General features: G+C 45.1%; 1 protein-coding gene across 1 annotated transcript in view; it reads right to left on the minus strand.

The window, feature by feature from the left end:
* Window positions 1–20,957, minus strand: part of ZFR (zinc finger RNA binding protein) — a 1,793,456-nt gene that overhangs the window by 1,043,919 nt on the left and 728,580 nt on the right. The window lies entirely within an intron of this gene.

Here is a 20,957-nt window from a genome sequence, read left to right on the forward strand (position 1 = left end):
TTAACCAAGCATGCCTACGTATAACAGACCCAGTGACAGCTGCTCTGCAGGAGGCCTCCAAAGAATCAAACCCACATTGTAAGGTATGTTTGCCCACCTGCTCAGTGGCATGCAACAGATCCTGTACTTCTTTCAATTCAGATTGTTGGGGGAGGGAGGTTATTCTTTGCTTTAACTGAGAGATTAGAAATTGCTGATACTTAAGCATATGAAATTGACAATTCAGTGCCCTCATAGCTAGTGTGGCTGAGGTGTAAACCTTTTCCCCCCATCTGTCTAGTGCTCTGGAATTCCTCTCAGAAGGTACTGGGTTTTTAGCCATAGAAGCCTTAGCCCCCTTGGGACCCTGGGAGATAGTCTCTGGGTCAGCTACTGGGCTTTTGTAAAGAAATGTGTGGGAATCAGGCACTCTGTAGTATGTCAGGCTTAGCCGGAGCAGGAGGTAGAGAGTCTGGGTTGAAACTGGATTGTAAATAGACATCATCCACAAAGTCCTAAACTGGTGGGATGGCAAGTGGTCTGTATTGGGGGAGTAAAAGAAACTCTCTGAGCCTTTTCTTTGAATCAGAGTAGTCCTGACCTTCCCAGTGAAAATGTTCCCTCATAGTGTGTAAAGTTTCTCCGAAGGAGTAGTCTTCAGGAGGAGAAGCTGAGGGAATAGAGTCCTCAGCATCAGAATCTTCATAAGGAGAGAAGGAATAGTCTTGGTCCCCAGAGGAGTCTGAAGAAATGGACATTTGCTCAGAGGAAGCAGAATCTTCCTCTTGTCTAGGCCTTTTGTCAGGAGGGGGCTGTGAACCCCTGATTAAAGAAATCAAATCTTCAGCCATTTTGAGCATCTGTTTCTTAGGCATAGGGCCTTGAACAGGAGACTGAAGTTCAGTCCTTTTAAATTTAGAAGGAGTCTTCGACTTAGAAAACGTTTTAATGGCGAGAGTCGTCGGTCTGAAAACGCCTTCAGAAACCGGTGGCGTTTCTGTAGGACCGAAGTCTTTAGAAGCAAAGTTGTAGGAAGGGCCTGAAGTAAAAGGCTGCGTCGGCCTGGTACATTCCGTCAAAATTTCCGTAGCGGTCTCGGGTTCCAGATCTGCGGTAGTCAGGGGCTGCGTCGGAGCCTCACTGAGAACTGGAGACCGGATCAGCCGAGGCCTCGGAATCTGGCTTAGGCCTGGGCTGTCTGTCCTTATCTCTGCGTTTTTTGTGCACGCCGGTAGTCGGCTGCTCCGACGGCATGGTGTAGTTAAATTTTCTACCAAAATAGTGTTGTGCGAAATCAAATAGTCTTTTAATAGTACGCTTATTAAACCTAGCACAAAACCGACAAGAAGTGACGACGTGGTCTGGGCCTACGGAAGGTATGCAATAAGAATGAAAATCCTTATGAGGTATTTGCTTCCCACAAGAAATACAACTGTTAACTTTTTCTGATATCGGTCTGAGGCAAGAAAAGTTTCCCCAACGGGGTACTTAGCTTTATAGAAGACTTCGGTCTGAAATTCGAATTCGTAAATCTCAGGAGTTGGCCGACCGGCACTTGCGAACTGCTTCTGCTTCAGGCACCGCGCGGCAAGAAAGACTGAAGAAAATGGCATCGGTTGCATTATATATACCCCTGGCGCACTGATGTCAGGGATGAGACGACAGCAACCGACGCCGGACCAAGACTTTGGAATTCTGGCCGACTGCAGGACCGCCTGACGACAGAATAACCCAAGTGTGATGACTGCAGCAGGGTAACACGATGAACATCATACAATTGATTTTAATGCATAATAGGTTAGAAGTTAACAGTTTTAGTTAGACAGTATAGTAGACAGTCATTGAGATACATAGTCAATAAAACTTAAAAACAAAGTTTTTTTTTTTTTTTTACCAGTATCTGGGTTTACAAGCTTTTTAGGGCAAATCTGTTTATACTTATCTGAACATGTGACACAATTAGATTTAACCAGGAATGTAACATGAGCATAGTCAATAAAGTAGTGGGTTTTAAGAAGTTTTTTGAAATGACTGAAGGAGGTGCTAGAAGTTATATGGATTGGCAGTGTGTTCCAGGTTTTGGCAATGGTGCTGGCAAATAGTCATTTACCAGCATTGTTTTCATGTTGGATGACAGCTATTATGTTCTAGCTGTTAGATAGTAGGGCTCTAGTGGGAATGTGGGGCTGTATTAAATGCTGAAGTGCTGGGGTTAACTCTGAGAGGTAGTAGAGCTTGTGAGCTATAGAGAGTTGATTGAACAGGGGTATATGAGGCAACTCAAGCCAGTTAAGCTGTTTTAGGGATAGACAGTGGTGGGACCTGTAAGAAGCATCAGACGCAAACTTGGCAATCTTATTATACCAAGATTCCATTTTATTTAGTTCAGTTTGGCATAGATTAATCAAGATGGGAGAGGAGCAGAGGAGGGTGGATAGAAGAGTCCTAGCGATGGTAACTTTGGTATGTTTAGTCATAAAAGTACAGTTGTGTACACTTAGCATAAATGTAGATGTTCGAATGTATTCACTGTTGCAGTCATCACATTTAAGTTATCTACTTGGAATAGCCTTCAGTCGGCCTGATTATCAAACTCTTGGGTCTTGTGTCGGTTGCTGTCATCTTCCGTGACGTCAGGTAGTCAGGGGTATAAAGCATGCAGCCGATACCATTATATCAGTTTTTCTTGCCCCAGATGTCAGGTGCCCCCCTTAATGGGAAGCAAATATATATGTATGCAAGGTTATACCCACCAACAAAAAAGTAAATACACCAAAAAGCTTTAAAGGAGAACAGAGGTACAGCCAAAAGAAATCAGGGGACTGGAGGGAGGGTAACCAGGACTGCAACAGTGAGTACACTCTAACATCTACATTTATGGTAAGTGTACACAACTGTACTATGTTCTTCATGTTTTACTGTTGCAGTCATCACATTTGGGTAGATTCCCAAAGCTAAGGGTGGTAGGAGGAATTTAGATAGCATTAGGACCAGCTATAAGGCCCTACAAGACTGCAGTGGCAAAGCCAGCTCTGGACTTACAGAAAATTGGCAAATGGTAATGCTTAGTGAAAGTATGTACAGAACTCCATGTAGCAGCTTCTAGGATGTCTCTGGTAGGGACACCTCTGGGAAAGGCTGCAGAGGTAGATGCAGCCCTGGTTGAATGGGGTCTAATCCCCTGTGGGATAGGTTTTCCATGGTGCTTATAACAGAAAAGAATGCAATGGCCTATCCATTTAGAAATGGTTTGCTGTGAACTAGCCTTCCCCTCTGCCCCTGCAGCAAATGTCAGCAGCAGTTGTTCAGATTTCCTTTGAGGTTTAGTCCTGTCCAAGTAAAATCTAAGTTGTCTGTGCACATCTAAGGAGTGCAGTATCCGTTCCCCTTTGTTCTGTGGATTAGAAAAGAAGGTTGGCAAATGAATGGACTGATTAAGAGCCACACTGGATACCACCTTGGGCATGAAGGAGGGATTGGTCCTGAGGGACACCCTGTCCGCATGAAAGATGATGAAAGGCTCCACTGCCATAAGGGCCTGTAATTCAGATACCCTTCTTACTGAAGTGACTGCTAAAAGGAAAGCTGTTTTCCAAGAAAGGAATTTTAACTCTGCAGTTGCAGCTGGCTCAAAAGGAGGAAGAGTTTTTCCAATACAAAATTAAGGTCCCAGGCAGGAGTTGGGGGCTCTCCTGGGTGGTCTTAAGTTTTTGGCCCCTCTGAGGAACTTCTTGAGCAGTGGGTGAGAAAAGAGGGGTGGGTTCTGTGTTGTAATGAGCTGAAATGGCTGAGGCGTGAATTTTAATGGAGGAAAAGGAGAGGCCCTTGTTAAGCATCTCAGTTAAGTATTGAAGAATCTGAGGTAAATTGGGCGCTGCTGTGCCCATCCCTTGAATTTGGTTCCAGGCACAGAATCTTTTCCATTTTTCAGGATAAGATTTTTTAGTACTAGGTCTCCTTGTCTCCAAAATGACATCCAACACTTGTTTACTGAGGGATGGTAACGGAGAGATTAGGTAATTAGCCAGGCTGCCAGGTTCAGCGTTTGAAGCTAGGAGTGCAGAATCTGTCTCTCCTGCTGAGACAGCAGGGTAGGGGTCTGAGGTACGTGCCATGAGGCCAGCAGTGACACACTGCGTAAGAGGGGGTACCAGTGTTGGCGTGGCATAAACTGATAGATTTTTCCAGCTGAAGGACAGAGCATCCAGTTTCCAAGCTTGTTTGTGGGGAGTCCTTGTGCAGAATTTCTCCAACTGGTAGTTCTGGGGGGAGGCAAACAGGTCTATATCTGGGATGCCCCATTTGTTGATCAACATGTTGAAAATCTTTGGTTCCAGTTTCCACTCGTGTGGGTCCATGAGAATTTCTGCTTAGTTCATCCGTCAGTGTAATTAGTTTTTCTGGCAGGAATTGTGCCTGTAGATGAACATGGTAGCTCAAGGCAGTGTTCCACAGAGCCATGGCTAGTCTGCAGAGGGGGTAAGAATGGGTACCCCCCTGACTGTTTATCTACCACATAACAGTGGTATTGTCCGTCTTTACCATTAACTGTCCTGGAAGAATATGGTCCTTGAAGGCTGTCAGAGCATTCTGTACAGCTAACATTTTTTTTTTGATTGATATGCAGGTGCATTTGACTTGGGTTCCATTTGCCGTGAATGCACTTCCCTGCCCGGTGATCCCCCCCATGCATAGTCTGATGCATCTGTTGTTAGGGTTTGGGTGGCAGGGGGTAGAGTGAATGGTAGTCCCTTGTTTTGGTGGCAGGTCTCTGCCCACCAAAGGAATTCTAAATGCAGGCAAGGTATGATAGGAATCATTGCTTCTGCAGCCTGAGAATGTTGACACCATACGCTTTTTAGATACCATTGTAGTTTCTCATATGCAGTCTTGCATATGGAATTAGTAGAATGCACGAGGCCATGAACCCCAAGGCATGCAGTATTTGCCTTGCAGAGAGCAGGGTTTTTGTGGCCACTAATATGAAGTAAGTTGTCAAATGAATTTTGTTTCCCTGGTGTGAGGAAAGCCATCTGGGAAGTTGCGTTCAAGCTTGCTCCCAGGAATATAATTTGTTGACAGGGTACCAGCTCTGATTTCTTTTCGTTTACGGTGTACCCCAGACAAGTTAACACCTTTTGTACAAATGCCAGATGATTCAGAAGTATGTCCTGGCTTTCTGCGTGAATTAGACAATCGTCCAAGTAGGTTCATAGATTGGTACTAGGCTATCAGCCCTAGGGCCTATACAAGCCTAACCATAACAATTCCCTGGCTATTTCTTCCCACATTATTTACTTTCCTGGACCCCTGTCTAGCAGGGCGACTGACGTGATCCCTGGGGTGAATTTCCTTTCTCCCATCCAATCGTCAAGGTTCCTCTTGAAGAGGTCCAAAGAGGCACTCTGCTTGACATGTATGGGCAATCTATTCCAGAGTCTGGGGAGTCTCTGGGTCAGGAACCTATCCCTCCAGCATGTTTTGTTTATTGTGATGACAAGGTTTAGATCCCTGGGCGTGTAGCTCTGAGGGATTGGGATTTCTTTAAGTGTAGCATGTCCAACAGCTCTGGGTTTGACATGGCCTTGTATGTTAAGCAGAGATCGCCTCTGAGTAGACGATATGCGACAGAGTATAGCTGGAGTTTTTTAAGGCGGTCAGCGTAGGGCATCTGCTTTAGGCCTGTGATTCTTTTAGTGAGGTATTTCTGAGGCCTTTCCAGTTGTTGCAGATGTCTTGAGAGGTACATACCAAATGGGGCGTTGTATTCTATAATGGGTCTAATGAGGGATGAGTACAGTGGGACAATGACCTCCTTTTTTCTGGAAGAAAAGCCCTTCGTGATGAGGTGTGCCACATAGGATTTCCTGACTGTTGTGGCGATGTGGTTATCGAAGGTGAGACCACTGTCCACCTGTGTCCCTAAGTCTCATCACACTTTCTGTGTTTAGTGTACTGCCACCTATATGGTAATTCATGGATACATGTTTTTTCCCAAAGGGGATAAATAGAAGTTATGTCCTTACCATAACGTTCCATGTGGAGTGTTCATCTCGCCTTTGTTCTTACACATGGGGGTTCGGAGCCGATCCTCGGCTCCGTGTCGGCCGCTTGCAAGCTCTGCATCGAGAAGAAGCTCGAGACAACCTAATACCCACAATCCCCCTCTGCCTTTACCTCAGATCTAGTTTGCAAGCAAACCAGTAGTCAGAGAGAGCACACTCATACCAATATCACATATGCACAGAAACTAAGAGTCTATATATATATATATATACATATATACACATATATATACATGTCAACTATATACATAACAACTGCAATGCAGAAGCAGAATGTCCCAGACCAGGCACCAAACTGAACTTTCTTCCTAAGGGTGGGAGGGTGGGAATGTAAGAACAAAGGCAAGATGAACACTCCACATGGAACGTTATGGTAAGGACATAACTTCTATATGTGATAGTGTTCAATCTCGCCGTTTGTTCTTACACATGGGTAGCGTCCCTAGCTCCTTGTTCCTGAGGAACTCACGGAAGGACGTTCTTGAGCACAGTGGAACCAAAGGTTGCCCTGTCCCTAGAAACCTTGTCTACCTTATAATGAGAAATGAATGTATGTGGTTTAGACCAAGTAGCAGCCGCACAAATAGCGTCTAGTGGTAGGCGAGCTGCATGAGCCAGGGATGTAGACACTGACCTTGTGGAATGTCCTTTGGGTTTGTGCAAAAGAGTTTGATCTGAAGAATCATAGACATAGATGATACAATCAGTTAACCACTTAGAAAGAGTTCTTTTAGTAACCGCTACTCCTTTTCTGTTATCAGCAAAGGCTACAAAAAGCTGATCAGATTTCCTGTGATCTTTTGTTCTATCCAAGTAAAACCTTAGTTGTCTGTGGACATCTAATTTGTGCAACATATACTCCATTTTATTGGAGTGATTCTTGAAGAAAGTGGGTAATTCAATGGACTGATTAATATTGTTAATAGAACAAACTTTAGGAAGGAAGGATGAATTAGTGCGAAGAGAAACTCTGTCAGAATGAAAGATCAAATAAGGATGTTTAATGGAGAGAGCTTGAAGTTCAGATACTCGTCTAGCGGATGTAATGGCTACCAAAAAGAGAGTTTTCCACGACAAAAATTTCAATGGGCAAGAGGAGGCTGGTTCAAAGGGGTGCAGCATCAACTTAGATAATAATAAGTTTAGACTCCAAGGTGACGTAGGAGATCTAATTGGTGGTCTAATATGAAAAGCCCCTTTTAAAAAGGCTTTACAAAGTCTGTGGGCCATAACAGGGGCCCCACATTCTTCCACATGGAAATTAGAAATGGCAGCCAATTGAACTCTTAATGTGGCAGGAGAAGCACCCTGATGGAACAAGTTTGTTAAAAACTCTAATATTTTATTCAAAGGAGCTATAACAGGGTCCACTTGCTGTGTATTCGCCCAGAATACAAAGCGCTTCCATTTACTAGTATATGTTTTAGTAGTGGAAGCTTTATGAGAAGCCACTAATATATCCTGAACTGCAGGTGAAAGAAGATCAGACCTGGCTAAGTTGGGAATTGGAGCAGCCAAGCTGCTAGATGGAGGGACAAGAGCGAGGGGTGGGGAGCCCCTGACGAGTGAATCAATAGATCTGGCTCTGGGTCCAGAATCCAGGGTCCCCGAATGCAGTGTGTCATGAGGAAGGGGAACCAAATTTGACGAGACCAGAATGGGGCAATGAGGATTATTGTCCTGTGTAGGTTGTTGGCTTTCTGGAGAAACTTTGAGATCAGGGGGAAGGGAGGAAATGCGTACATGAGACCCGGGGGCCAATCGTGAATCAGTGCGTCCCTGGGGACTTCCCCTGGAGGGGGTAATAGGGCAAAGTAGCTCCTGCATTTGGCGTTCATTGGAGACGCAAACAGATCGCAGGAAGGCTGGCCCCACGCGAAAAATCTTTTCGCAACTGACTGTTTTAGGGACCACTTGCGGTAACAGTATTGCTCTGCTCAGCCTGTCGGCTATGACGTTGGATGACCCCGGGATGTGCGTTGCTATCAGAAAGCGACCCGTGGACTCTGCCCATTGCCAGATTCTCATGGCCTCTCTGCATAGCTGATAGGACTTGGTTCCCCCTTGCTTGTTTATGTACCAGACTACCGACATGTTGTCCGTCTGAACTGCAATAGTTCCCAGAGGAAGAAGGGGAGCAAAGTGTTGCAACGCTAGAAACACTGCCCTCAATTCTAGAACATTGATGTGCAGATTTGTACTCTAAATTGGTCCATTCGCCTTGGACTGTCTGTCCCTGAAAGATGCCCCCCCACCCTATCAGGGAAGCGTCCGTGGTCACCGTGGCTGTAGGCGTGGGTAGCACAAATGGTCTCCCCTTGGAAAGGTTGCAAGTCTGGAGCCACCAGTTTAGGTGTGTTTTGCATGTGTTCGTTATAAGAATCTCGTGTGTTAGAGGTAGTTGTTGGAACGACCATTGTGCAAACAGTAGCCATTGTAGGACTCTCATGTGCAGTCTTCCCAAGGGTATTGCAATAAGAGAAGCTGACATGAGTCCCAAAACCTTCAGTACCAGTTTTGCTGGGGATTTCCTGGACAAGAGAAGAAGACGTATGTGAGTCTGAAGTGAAATTATCCTTTCTGGAGGAAGTCTTAGAATTAACTGATGTGTATCTAATTCCGCTCCTATGAATAAGATACGCTGTGATGGCTGTAGTAAGGATTTTTCGAAGTTTACGGAAATTCCTAGGTGAATACACAGTTGAAGAGTGTAATCTCTGGCCTGTACTAGTTGACGCTGGGTGGTGGCAGAAAGGAGCCAGTCGTCCAGATACGGAAACACCTGGAATCCTAGGCGCCTCAAGTGAGACGCTACCACTGCCATGCATTTGGTGAAGACCCTGGGGCTGAGGTCAGACCAAAGGGCAGGGCTCGAAACTGAAAGTGACTGGCACCCAGCCGAAGCGCAAATGATCTCTGGATGCCCTGGCCATTTTGATGTGGTAGTATGCATCCTTCAGATCTATTGAGCACATCCAGTCGTCCTTCTGTAAGAATGGAAGGATCGATTGAAGCGTGACCATTCGGAACTTTTCTTTCTTGACGAAGGTATTGAGGTCGCTTAGGTCCAGAATGGGCCTCCAGTCCCCTGTTTTCTTTGGAACTAAAAGAACCTTGAGTAAGTCCCCAATCCTCTCTGGTTCCCTGGGACTGGTTGGATGACTCTTTTTCTAGCAGCTTTGAAATTTTTATAGCTGCTGCCTCGCAGATGGGGCGGCACATCTGGGAGTCTTTTCTTTGGAATGGGATAGGATAGAAATGGTATATTGTAACCTCTGGTAACTACGCTTTTTACCCACTTGTCTGTAGTTATGTTTTGCCAGGCCTGAGGGTATAAAGCTAAGCGACCCCCGACTGCCTCCAGAGCAGGACAGTCGGGCCTCCTCTCAGGAGTGCTGGAAAGGTTTACCAGGGAGTGTATCCCTGTCACCTTGATTCTGCAGACCCCCTCTGCCGCCAGGGCGGCGTCTTCCACCTCTGCCCCCTCCTCTGCCTCTAGAAGGGGCATCACCCTGTGTGCCTGGGAAAGATCCTTGGGGTTTTCGAAACCACATTTTTCCACCACGTTGCCCTTTGGGGTACGGTCTGGTTGGGGTGGAAAAACGGACTCAGACAGCAGACAGAGTCTTTCCCTCCTGCTCACACCGGGTAAGGGTCTCCTTTACTTTGGGGCCAAAGAGAGTGGCACCGTCAAACGGGGCGTTAGTAAAGGAAGACTTGAAGGCTTCCGCAAATGAACATAAGCGCATCCAGGATTGTCTGCGAAGAGCAATCGCTGAAGCTGCTGCCCCGCATGGAAAAAGCCGCTGAACTAAAAATGCGCTTCCCATACCTGTCCATAGTCCTAGAATCTTTATTAGGGGGATGGACAGATGAGGAAGATTCCGACATCTCCTTTTTCGTGGCCGCTGCCACCACCATAGCGTCCACTGGAACTCCTTTTGTCAAGTAAGTCTTGTCCTGGGGTGCAGTGATATACTTATTGGGTTTCCTAGGGACTGGCTCCACTGTGTCAGGAGCCTCCCACGCCCTTCGAGCAATAAGTTCCATTAATTCATCGAAGGGCGGAGTGACCCAGGAGGAGGAAGGGCGAGCACCGAATGCCTTCAGCAAGACTGACTCATCCTCAGAAGGGGAAAGGGACTGCCAGTCACCTCTCTGTTTCAGGATCTCCAAAATGTCAGAAAAAGAGACATCTTCTGAAGGTGACTTAGGGGACCCTTCTGACTCATCCAAGTCAGTATCGGATGTCAAAGATTCTTGTGGAGAATCTAAGTGTCTCCTCTTACACAATCTTTTCCTAGGGACTTCTTCGTGGGGAGCATCCGAAGAAGCCTCCGAGGAAGAGGGGGCACCCTGCAGGGGTGGCTGAGACACCGGTGCTCGACGCTTGGATGTGGCCGTGGGTGCAGAGGAGGATAACGGCCCTTTATGGGGAGGAGAGGTTGCTTCTACTGATGTGGTTGTCTGGGTAGACAACACCTTCCTCATGAGATCGAAAGCCCCCGGGTCCCGAGTCGAAGAATCTCCCGGTTCCGAAGAAATGGGAAGAATCCCCGAGACAGGCACCGAAGGCATCGACCCCGAGGACAGAGCCGAATTGATCCGTGCCGAGGCCCAGAGGGGAAGAGTCGGAACCGAAACGTCGGTTCGACTCTCGGCCCCGGAACCAAGGACAGATCGTCGGCTCCGAGACTCCGGTACCGGGTCCGACGGAGTCGAGGTGAGGGGAACAGACCGAGAAAAGGACGGTACTGGACCCGAGGGCTCCACAATCAGAAGATCAACCTCTTCCGGCTCCAAAGACTGGACAGGTCTCGGAGTAGGAATGGATGGAGACAATGGAAGGCCTTCAAGTTTCGACACCAACTGGGTGGAAACCGAAATAAGTTTGGATAGGGCCGAATGCTCCAATAACTTCTGCACCACACGATCCACATCGACATCGGAGAGCTTAGAAGAAGAACGGGTCGATGGAACCGAAGACGGAGCCGACCTCAATAGAGTCGAGGGAGGGAGCTCCATCACCGGTTCCAAGACTCGAGGCTCAGGAACTGACACCAGTTGAACACTCGGCCCCGAAGTCTGTGGAACAGGTGATCTAACTTTACTCAAAGAGCTCGGAGCCGATGACTTGGGCTCCGACGTCCTCGATTCCTTCGAGGATTTGGATGCCTGGTCTGAAGCATCCAGAGCCTCCTGAAAGGAAGGTTTTAATAACCCCCTGTCCATGAGTTTCCTGCGCCTATCTGTCATGACCCTCCCACTAAAAGAGTGACAAATTGAACAGTCCTCTTGTAAGTGGAGAGGGCCAAGGCAGTAGACACAGGAACTATGGTTGTCAGTAACTGACATTTTTTGGCCACACTGGCAACGCTTAAAGCCTGATTTAATTTTCTCAGACATATTACAGGTAAGAGAAAAAGTCAAGTCCAGTAAAGAGACAAATCCAGTAGAAAAATGTCGAATCCGATATATATGTCAGTCCGGTTGTCAAATTTAAGTGAGGGGTGGAAGGCCCAAAAAACCCTAACCAGTTTAATTAAACTTAACGGTACCGAGAATTTATACCTTACCACACACACAAACACTATGTCTATCAAAAAGTAGTTTTAGAACAATTTTTTCTAAAATATAACAAAAATAAAGTTATATCTTATCTGAAGTTGCTCGAGCTAGATCCCAGTGATGCGAACGCAGCAGCGGCAAACTAGATCTGAGGTAAAGGCAGAGGGGGATTGTGGGTATTAGGTTGTCTCGAGCTTCTTCTCGATGCAGAGCTTGCAAGCGGCCGACACGGAGCCGAGGATCGGCTCCGAACCCCCATGTGTAAGAACAAACGGCGAGATTGAACACTATCACATCAATACATTTCTTGGCATTGAGCTTGAGCCCATGGCTCTGGCACCAAGCATCTGTTTCTGTAAGGCCCTTTTGTAGAGTATCCACATCATTTGGGGATTCAATAATGGCTCCCAGTTTGCAGTCATCTGCAAACTTTGTTAGCCAGAGTCCCTTAGTGTTGACCTGTACTTCAGAGAAGTAGATGCCAAACAAGAGCGGCCCCAGGACTGAACCCTGAGGTACTCCACTTGTCACTTGTCTGGAACTGGATTTGGAGTCGGCTACTTTTACAGTGTGGGTTCTATCAGTAAGCCATTTAGCAACCCATTGGGTGACATAGGGATTAATGCCCAACTTACTAAGTTTATCTATGATTCCAGAGTGGGGGATGGTGTCAAAGGCCTTGGCAAGGTCTAGATAGGCTGTGTGGACCACCTTACCCTTGTCCATGGCTCTGGAGACTGATTCAAAGAAGTCAATCAGGTTCAGGAGACAAGACCGCGCCTTCACAAACCCAAACTGGGTGGGGTCCAGTGTTTGAAGGTTGCCAATGTCTTTGTTTATAAGTTCCATGATAATCGCTCCATGGCCTTGCAGATAAGGCTTGTCAGACTGATGGGACGGTAGTTTCCGGGATCCAAGGTGGATTCCCCTTGTGGATTGGGATAACTGAGCTCTGCGCCACTCAGTGGGCAATTTAAACCTGAGGTGAGGCTATGATTAAACATGACACTTAGGTGAGGTGCCAGTTCATATTGTAGTTCATGTAGTACACAGCCGGGATGTCATCTGGTCCCATGGATGCTGTATTCTTGGCTTTAGAGAGTGCTTTTGTACCTGTGTGGCCATTATTACTGGAATTTGGCAATCTTCCGTATTGATATGGGCCATTTAGCGGGTGAGAGGGGGGTGAAGTTGGCACTGAATCGATCTGCCAGGATATTGGCAATATCCTTCGGATCAGTATATTTAATGCCATTCTGTTTTAGTTCAGAGCAGATCTGAGCATTGCCATTTAGATTCTTGACATAGTTATAGAATGCTTTGTGGTTGTCTTTGGAATCTTTGGCAATTTTATTTCGTAACTAGCTTTGGAGGATTTTATGAGGCATCTCAGTTTCTTACTGAGGCTAGTAAGGGAGTTTTTTGCATCCTGGGATTTTCCTCTTTTCTGCAAAAGTTTCTTCCTTTTGTTGTAAAGTTTGTTTATGACAGGGGACCACCAGATTGGCTTCCTTTTTTTGGATGAGAGCATTTTGGTTCTATTTGGGATGGCACGATTCATGCATGAGTGGATGTGCTCGTACAGTGCCTTAGTGTAGGATTCAGCAGTTGAACTTTCAGTTCCCGTCTGCATGGGTGTCATGAAGTTTGTCACTTCTGACTTGAGTAGCATGAAGTTGGCTTTGGAGAAGTTTTTTTATGGTGGTTTCTTTACTGGGGAGTGGGGGTGGGTATATTTGAATATTTCTTTGCCTGCAAAATGCAATGACTGGAGCTAGGCACTTTGTGAATACCCTGGGCACAGTAGATAAACAAAAGGCCAGTGCAGAGAACTGATAGTGCATGCGGCCTGCTTTGAAGCGTAGATATCTTCTGCAAGATTCCCTGATTGGGATGTGCAGGTAGGCTTCCTTTAAATCCAGTGTTGCCAACCAGGCATCTTTGCCTACCATGGGAAGCAACTGGTGAAGATCTTTAATTATGGAATCATCAAACAGGCGTTTAGGATAGACAGGTCCAGGACAGGATGCCATGAGTTGTCTTTTCTGGGTACCAGGAAAAGTCTTGAGTAGAAACCTTGTTCTTTTTCCTCTTCTGGTACAGTCTGAATAGCCTTTAATCTTGAGAGAGTACTTGCTTTTGAGCCTCTGCCCACTGATTTGGGGGTATATCTGACCAACCGTTTGGGGTTGGTAACGTATGGAAGTGAAATCTGCATCCTTGGGAAACTATTTTAAAACCCATTTGTCCTGGGTAATGAAATTCCCAGTTTTTTTGCTTGCAGAGCAATCTTTCCCCCTAAAGGAGCAGTCAAGTTGAGAAGTGCTTGTAAGTTTTAAAGTTAAGTCATTGAGACAGCTTACCATAGGGGGGAGTCTTACTACTCCCTGATTTGGAAGTGTGAGCCCCCCACTGCTTAGTCCTGTGTGTACCCAGGGACTGAAGCCTGGGTGTTCTACTGGTTCTGGGTTTGAACTGAGATGGCCTGGAAGAGGCAGGAAAGGACCAATTTTTTGAGGGATAATGCCTACAAAATCTAGGAGGCTGCACTTGTAAGAAATCTTTAACAGTTTGCATAGATTTAGCTTTTTCCTCTATCTTTTTAAGAACTACTTCTGCTTTGTCGCCAAACAGGCAGTCCTGACTTAAGGGAGCATCCAGCAATTTAGTTTTAACGTGATCTGGCAAAGATTGCTCCTTAAGCCAAGCATGCCTTCTAAGTACAGACCCGGTGACAGCAGCCCTGCAAGATGCCACATTGCAAAGTATGTTTTCCAACCTGTTCAGCAGAATGCATTAAATCCTATAAATCCTTATTTTCATCTCAATCAGGAATCAACATCATTTTCTGTTTATGCAATCCAATAATATCCTGCTGATACTTTAACATATGAAACTGGCAATTTAAGACCCTGATGGCCAAGGTTGTAGAGGTGTATACATTCTTACCCCATCTATCCAGGGCCCTGGAATCTCTGTCAGAGGGAGTAGGATTTCTGGCAGTAGTAGCCTTAATGCCCTTGGGTCCCTGTGAAATGGTCTCAGGATCTGCAGTGGATTTTTAAAAAGGAACTTGTGAGAATCAGGACCCCTGTAATATCTATCAGGTTTTTTGGGAGCAGGAGGTAAAGAGTCAGGGGCCAAGCTAGATTCCGAAAAGGCATCGTCAACAATGTCCAGCACAGGAGGGATAGCTAAAGGCCTGTGTTGGGGCAGGAGTAAGAAATCTCTAAACCTCTTTTTAGAATCAGAGTAATCCTGGCTTTCCAAGTGAAAATGCTCCCTAAGAGTATGCAAAGTTTCACCAAAAGAAAAATCCTCTGGGGGAGAAGCAGAGGGGATAGAGTCCTCTGCATCAGAATCCTCATAGGTAGATAAGGGTAAATTCTGGTCATCAGAGACGACAGAAATTTAAGAATCTCAGTCAGAAGTATCATAAGCAAATTCAGTCCTAGGTCTCTTAGAGGGGGAAGGTTGGCTTCCCCAGATTAAAGTAATAAGGTCTTCAGCCATTCTTATTTGTTTTTCAGGCATAGAGGCCTGACCATGCAGTCTGGGCGTCGGTTTCCTAGGCATGGTTTGAGATTTAGGCCTTGAGGAAGAAGATGGCGTTGGTTTAATATGCAAGTCAGTAGGCCTGAATACACCCTCATAAGCCGGTGCCTGCACACTGGCTCCGGACCAATCCAAGATAGAGACATCCGCGGGTTCCACAGTTGAAGCATCTCGCGGCATACCGGACTCTGAATGGGTCTCAGTACAGGCCTGTGAATTTGAAGTAGCCGGTATCAGGGACTGCGAAAGTGCCTCACTGAGTACCCGCGAACTGGCAACTAGCTTAGGAGAAAGCGGCATCGGCAGCTTTGGACCTAGGCGGCCTGTCTCTATCTTTGCGTTTTTTTCGTAATGCCGGTAGTCGGGTGGCTTACCGAAGACATATCTGGATAATTGAACAGAGTACCAAAATATTTAGCAACGAAAATGTACCGACGACGAATAGTTTGTGGTTTAAATAAGGCACAAAACCGACAGTGAGGTACGTTGTGGTCAGGGCCTAAGCAAGGAATACAGTGCGAGTGAAAATCTTTATGAGGTATTTGCTTTCCACAAGAAATACAATTATTGACTTTTACTGACATCAGTTTAGAGCAAGAAAAAGTTTCCCCAATGGGGTACTTAAGCTTTAGTTGAAGACTTCGGTTCTGAAACTCGAAAACGAAAATTTCAGAAGTCAGGCGACTGGCACTTGCGAACTGCTTCTGCTTCAGGCACCGCACGGCAAGAAAGACTGATGTAATGGCATCGGCTGCATGCTTTATACTCCTGACTACCTGATGTCATGGAAGATGAGACAGCAACAGACGCAGGACCCAAGACTTTGACAATCAGGCCGACTGAGGGCTACTGTTAAGCAGATAACCCAAATGTGATGACTGCAACAGTGAAACATGAAGAGCATCTGTTTGTTCCTGTAGAGGAGGCCTAGCTTTTTATTAACTTTCTTGATGGTTTGTGCTATGTGGATGTCGAATTTCAGGTTACTGTCTATCTCTATGCCTAGCAGTTTAGCGTGTGTGGTTGGACTAATTTGAATGTTTTCTTTGGAGTTGATGAAGATGTTGCTCAGGGGAGGAGATCTACCTGGGCCAAAGAGAATTAGTTTGTTTTTTTTGGGGTTAAGAAGAAGTTTGATGTTAGTGAACCAGGTTTCGGCTAGGGTGAAGGTGTTTTGGGTTAGGGTTTGTAGTTCACTTAGGGTGTGGGCGGCACATATAAAGGTGGTGTAGTCAGCATATTGTACTACTGAGGCAGCTGGTAAGGATGAAGATATCTGGTTAGTAAATAGGGAAAACAACAGAGGGCCGAGGATAGACCCTTGAGGGACTCCTATAGTTACTGGTAGCACGGGGGACAATTGGTCTTGCCATAGGACAGCTTGATGTCGATCTGACAAATAGCTGTTAAACCATGATACAGAGGAGGGACTTATATTTAGGGTAGATAGAGTTGCAAGAAGCATGCTGTGGTTTACCATGTCAAAGGCTTTTGATAAGTCTAAGAATATGGAAGAAGTAAATAGACGCTTGTTTCTGTAGTGGTTAACTATGTTGGTAAATGATAATAATGCTGTTGTGGTGCTGTGGGAAGGTCTAAAGCCATGCTGGGATATGGAGAGGAGGTGGTTATTCTGGAGATACTGCATAAGTTGAGTATGAACTACTCTTTCTAATATTTTGGATAACGGTGGTAAGATAGCTATAGGGCGATAGTTGGTAAGTTCTAAGGAGTTACCTCCTTTGTGCAGTGAGATGATATGGGAGGTTTTCCAAGAGGCTGGTACTTTGCATTCTGACAGAGCTCTATTAATGAGAATGGAGACTGGATAGGCTATAGCTTCAGCTGATTTTTGAAGGAAGTTGTAGCTTATCAGCTGCTAGAGTGGTTTGTTTAAGTTTCTTAAGGAGTTTAAAAATTGCCTTGGTGGACACTGGGTGAAGTTGAAAACTGGGAGTACTGTTTTGTGTATTGGGGTGGGTTGTGGTAGTTATTGGTGTGGAGTGGGGAAGTACTATTATTTTGGGCATTGGCAAGGGTCTGGACTGTTTCAGTGAAGAATTTATTAAATCGTGTGGGTATGTTTTCATGATTATTTGGTAGCACAGGGGTTGGTGTAGTGGACTTTCCTGGGTGCAGTATACAATTTATTATGTTCCAGAATTTTTTGGGGTTATGAGCATATTTTTCTTGTAGGTTTTGATAGTAGTTAGATTTGTCTAGTTTGATATGTTTTTTGGCTTTGTTCCGAAGCTGTAAGTAATTTTGTCTTAAGGTAGTGGTTTTGTGTTTTTGATACTGAAACCAGGTGTTGTCTCGTTCTTTCATTATAGTTTTAGTGGGATTTGTTAGCCATGGGGCATAATTAGTTTTTATTCTAATAGTTCGGGAGGGTGCATATTGGTCCAGGATTTTTAGGAAGGTTGTGTTGAAGTATTCAATTGCTTTGTCTAGAGATAATTGCTTTAGGGGAGTCCAGTTGCAATTTTTTAGTGCATTGATGAAGTCAGTAGGTATGAAGGTGTTTTTGTTACGAACTATCCTGAGGATAGGTTGGCTGAGGGTTTGGAATTTGTTTCTAATTAGGTAGGTAGGATGATGGTCACTTAGGGTATCTGGAAGACAGCCAGACTGCTGTGTAAGATTGGGGTCAAGATAACCAGGATCCAGTCCAAGATGGACTGGTGATTGGATGTTTTGTTAATTCTAGTGGGGGTGGTTACAGTTTGGGTAAACCTGTGGAGGTTTATAAAGGCAGTGAGATTATGGCTGGAGCAGTTGAGCCAGTCAATACTGAAGTCTCCTAATAGTATGGTTTCATGTGGAATGGAGTTGGACATCCAATTAAGCAGGTTTTCCATTTGAGTGATATTATTGCCTGGAGAGATGTAGCCACCTGCAATAACTGTGTGTTTATTTTTAACCTGGCAAGGATTCGTTCAACATCTTTGACATCTTGGGTGTTGCAATCTAGTTGTTCTATGGTGAAGTGGTTCTGGAATATTATTGCACCACCACCTCCCTTTTTCTCTAATCCGTCTTTGCAGATAATATTGTAGCCAAGGGTGGTAACCTCATTGTCATGATGTTTTGGTTTGAGCCATGTTTCAGTTAACACAACAAAATCTGGTTTGATTAGTGCCCATAGGGCATATAGGTCCTGGATTTTCTTAAGTATGCTTCTAGCATTAATGTTTAGGAAGCAGAGAGATGAGGATGGTCTGTGGTATAGGGGATTTGGCAGATATGAGTTAGGGTTGACTAGTGTTTTGGGTCCTGGATTGGGGTGGACATCTCCACTGTAAGTACGTTTTTGGAGTAGGTGTAGATAGAGTTTGGCAAATTTGTGAATTATTTTAATTTGTTTTTGTGAAGAGAGAGGGTAGTTTTGATGGTTGGTTTGTTGCATGAGTAAGGGAAAGGTTGGGGTGTGGTAAGGTCGGATGGTGACATAGGGAAGTTTTTTAGTTTAATGAGATTAGCTGTGGATTCTGTTTGCCATGAGGATGGGGTATGGTTATCAAGTTGAGTGTGACAGGAGGACAGATTGGAAAGGAGTAGTAGGTTGAAGGCTATTAGTGTGTAGATGGATGCTTTCAGTAGTTGGGTTGGGTGTGTGCAGTATATGTTAATTAGTTTAAGAAAAGGTGAGATGTATACAAGGGTGATATTTGTAGGTATGTCTGACTGGAGTTGTAATAGGAGAGGGGGAGGTGGGAGGGATTTTCTGATAGAGGCAGGAAGTGAGATGCAATGTTGGGGGGGGGGGGGAAACTGGAAGGGGAGGAGGTGACAAGTGGTTAGGTATAAAAGAAATGATATGGGGGATGGGTGGGAGGGAAGCGAAGTGAGCCCGAGTGTAGCGAGGGTGAATGGAGCGGGTCGAAACCCACAGTGAGTGACTACAAGAAGTGACAAGATTCCCTAAGAAAACAATCAGTGAGCTATGGAGGTGAGTCAGGATACAGAGAGGCAGAAGAGTAGGGATTTAAGGCAGAGGGAGAAAATCTGAGCTATAGGAAGGTATAACAGCACAGCAGGATAGGGAAAGAATAACCAGTGGTGGGAAGCACAGAAAGTAGATAAACTGGACGTTATTAAAGGGTAAAAAACATAGATGGAAGGCAGGAGAGAGGAAGGGCAGAGTATCCAGACAAAGCAATAAAAAAGTCTACATAAGCAATCAGAGACCTGGGAAAAGGAGGATAGGTAAGTAAAACATGAGCGAGTCATACAGTCAAAAGGAACAGGCAGAAATTAGGAGAAATACAAAAGTCAAAAGAAGCAGGCAGAAATCAGGAGAATTTAGACTAGGAAGATACTCTACTAGATAGATATTTAATAAGGAAGGAGTGTAACTAAAAAAAATGGGGAGAGAAAGTTAAAATAAGTTTAAATGCAGCCTAATTTAAACACTATGGTAGGGGAGGAGAGAAAGGTAAGAATAACTTGGAAGTCATGGGGGGATACAGTGCAGCTGCCAGTACAGATACAGAGCTCAACCAATGGCACTACAAATACTCGTTTGCTTAACAAAGCAATAGCTAGTGCTGCTGAAAGGATTACAGGACAAAATTCCATGGTGTGTAGCTGAAAATAGCAGTTGTAAGCACCTGGATAGAAGCAGAGAGGCTGTGGAGGTGATCAACTAGCAGTCAAGTTTTCTGAAGTTTCTAAGTTTTGGAGTGTCAGTGCTCTCAAATATGGGGAGGGGAACAAACTGGACCCACTATGTAGTTTCAATGTACAGACACTTGATAGAAGCAGAGAGGCTGTGGGGGTGATCAACTAGCAGTCAAGTTTTCTGAAATTTAAGTTTTGGAGCGTCCGTGCTCTCAACTATGGGGAGGGGAACAAACCGGACCCACTATGTAGTTGCGATGTACAGACAATGAGAGCTCACAACACCAGGGACCTGCAGCTGCTTAGAGCAATTACTACAGCAATACATTTTCTAAACTCACTGGGAGAACAGCTAAACTAAACTGCAAGGAAGTAAACTGATACTTTTTCAGATTTTTGGCAGACAGAGGCCAGTATCTGTGGCTCCCTACAGTTACAGATGGGAATGTGAAAGTAGACATATTTACAGCCTAAGGGATCTGAAGGCAAAAAAGAACTTTGAGAGATAGCATTCTGACCTCTGGCACCCTGAGGTACTTGTTCAGGATCAAGAGATGCATGACAGGCCTCCATAGTACCTCTTTCCTTGGAACTTGAAAAAAGGCTTGAAAAAATCCATTGAGTTTCTTCAGAGGAACTTTTTCTATGGCTACCTGTCGAAAAGAGATTCCCTAGGATGGGCTGCAGAGAGTATTGGAGTACCTGCACTGAAAGTATACCGTGAAATTAGTGCTCTAAGGCTGAAATCAGTCCAATGGGATCAGTGTTCTACTTTGGTTAAACTGAAAATAAAATAAATTTGAAAGTTATGCCAATACCGTATTTGCAGTCACTGCAAATACAATATTGGCATTCATTTCTGAAGACTCCATCCACCAAAGTTGTTTTAAGTCTTCAACTAACAGTTTTGGGATGGGGGCAGTGCCAAACTGGGGAACTGCACAAAGTACCACTTCACTTCTAGGTAACCATGAGGACAGTGTTTCATCCCAAATCAAAACATTGGGGAATACCTGGTCATTCCAAACTGTCAACATCTGCTAAAATACTAGGAATATTAGAAAAAAAATGTTATGTCAATGAAAGGGGAGTCTCCTATGGGTTTATCCAATTCTACGCCAATGCCATCTGTAGATGACAGGTAACAGAGGTTTGACTGAGGTATAG

Source organism: Protopterus annectens, chromosome 1.part1 (genome assembly GCF_019279795.1).
Source record: "Protopterus annectens isolate FY-2018-M chromosome 1.part1, PAN1.0, whole genome shotgun sequence".
In the NCBI taxonomy this organism is placed as follows: Eukaryota; Metazoa; Chordata; order Ceratodontiformes; family Protopteridae; genus Protopterus; species Protopterus annectens.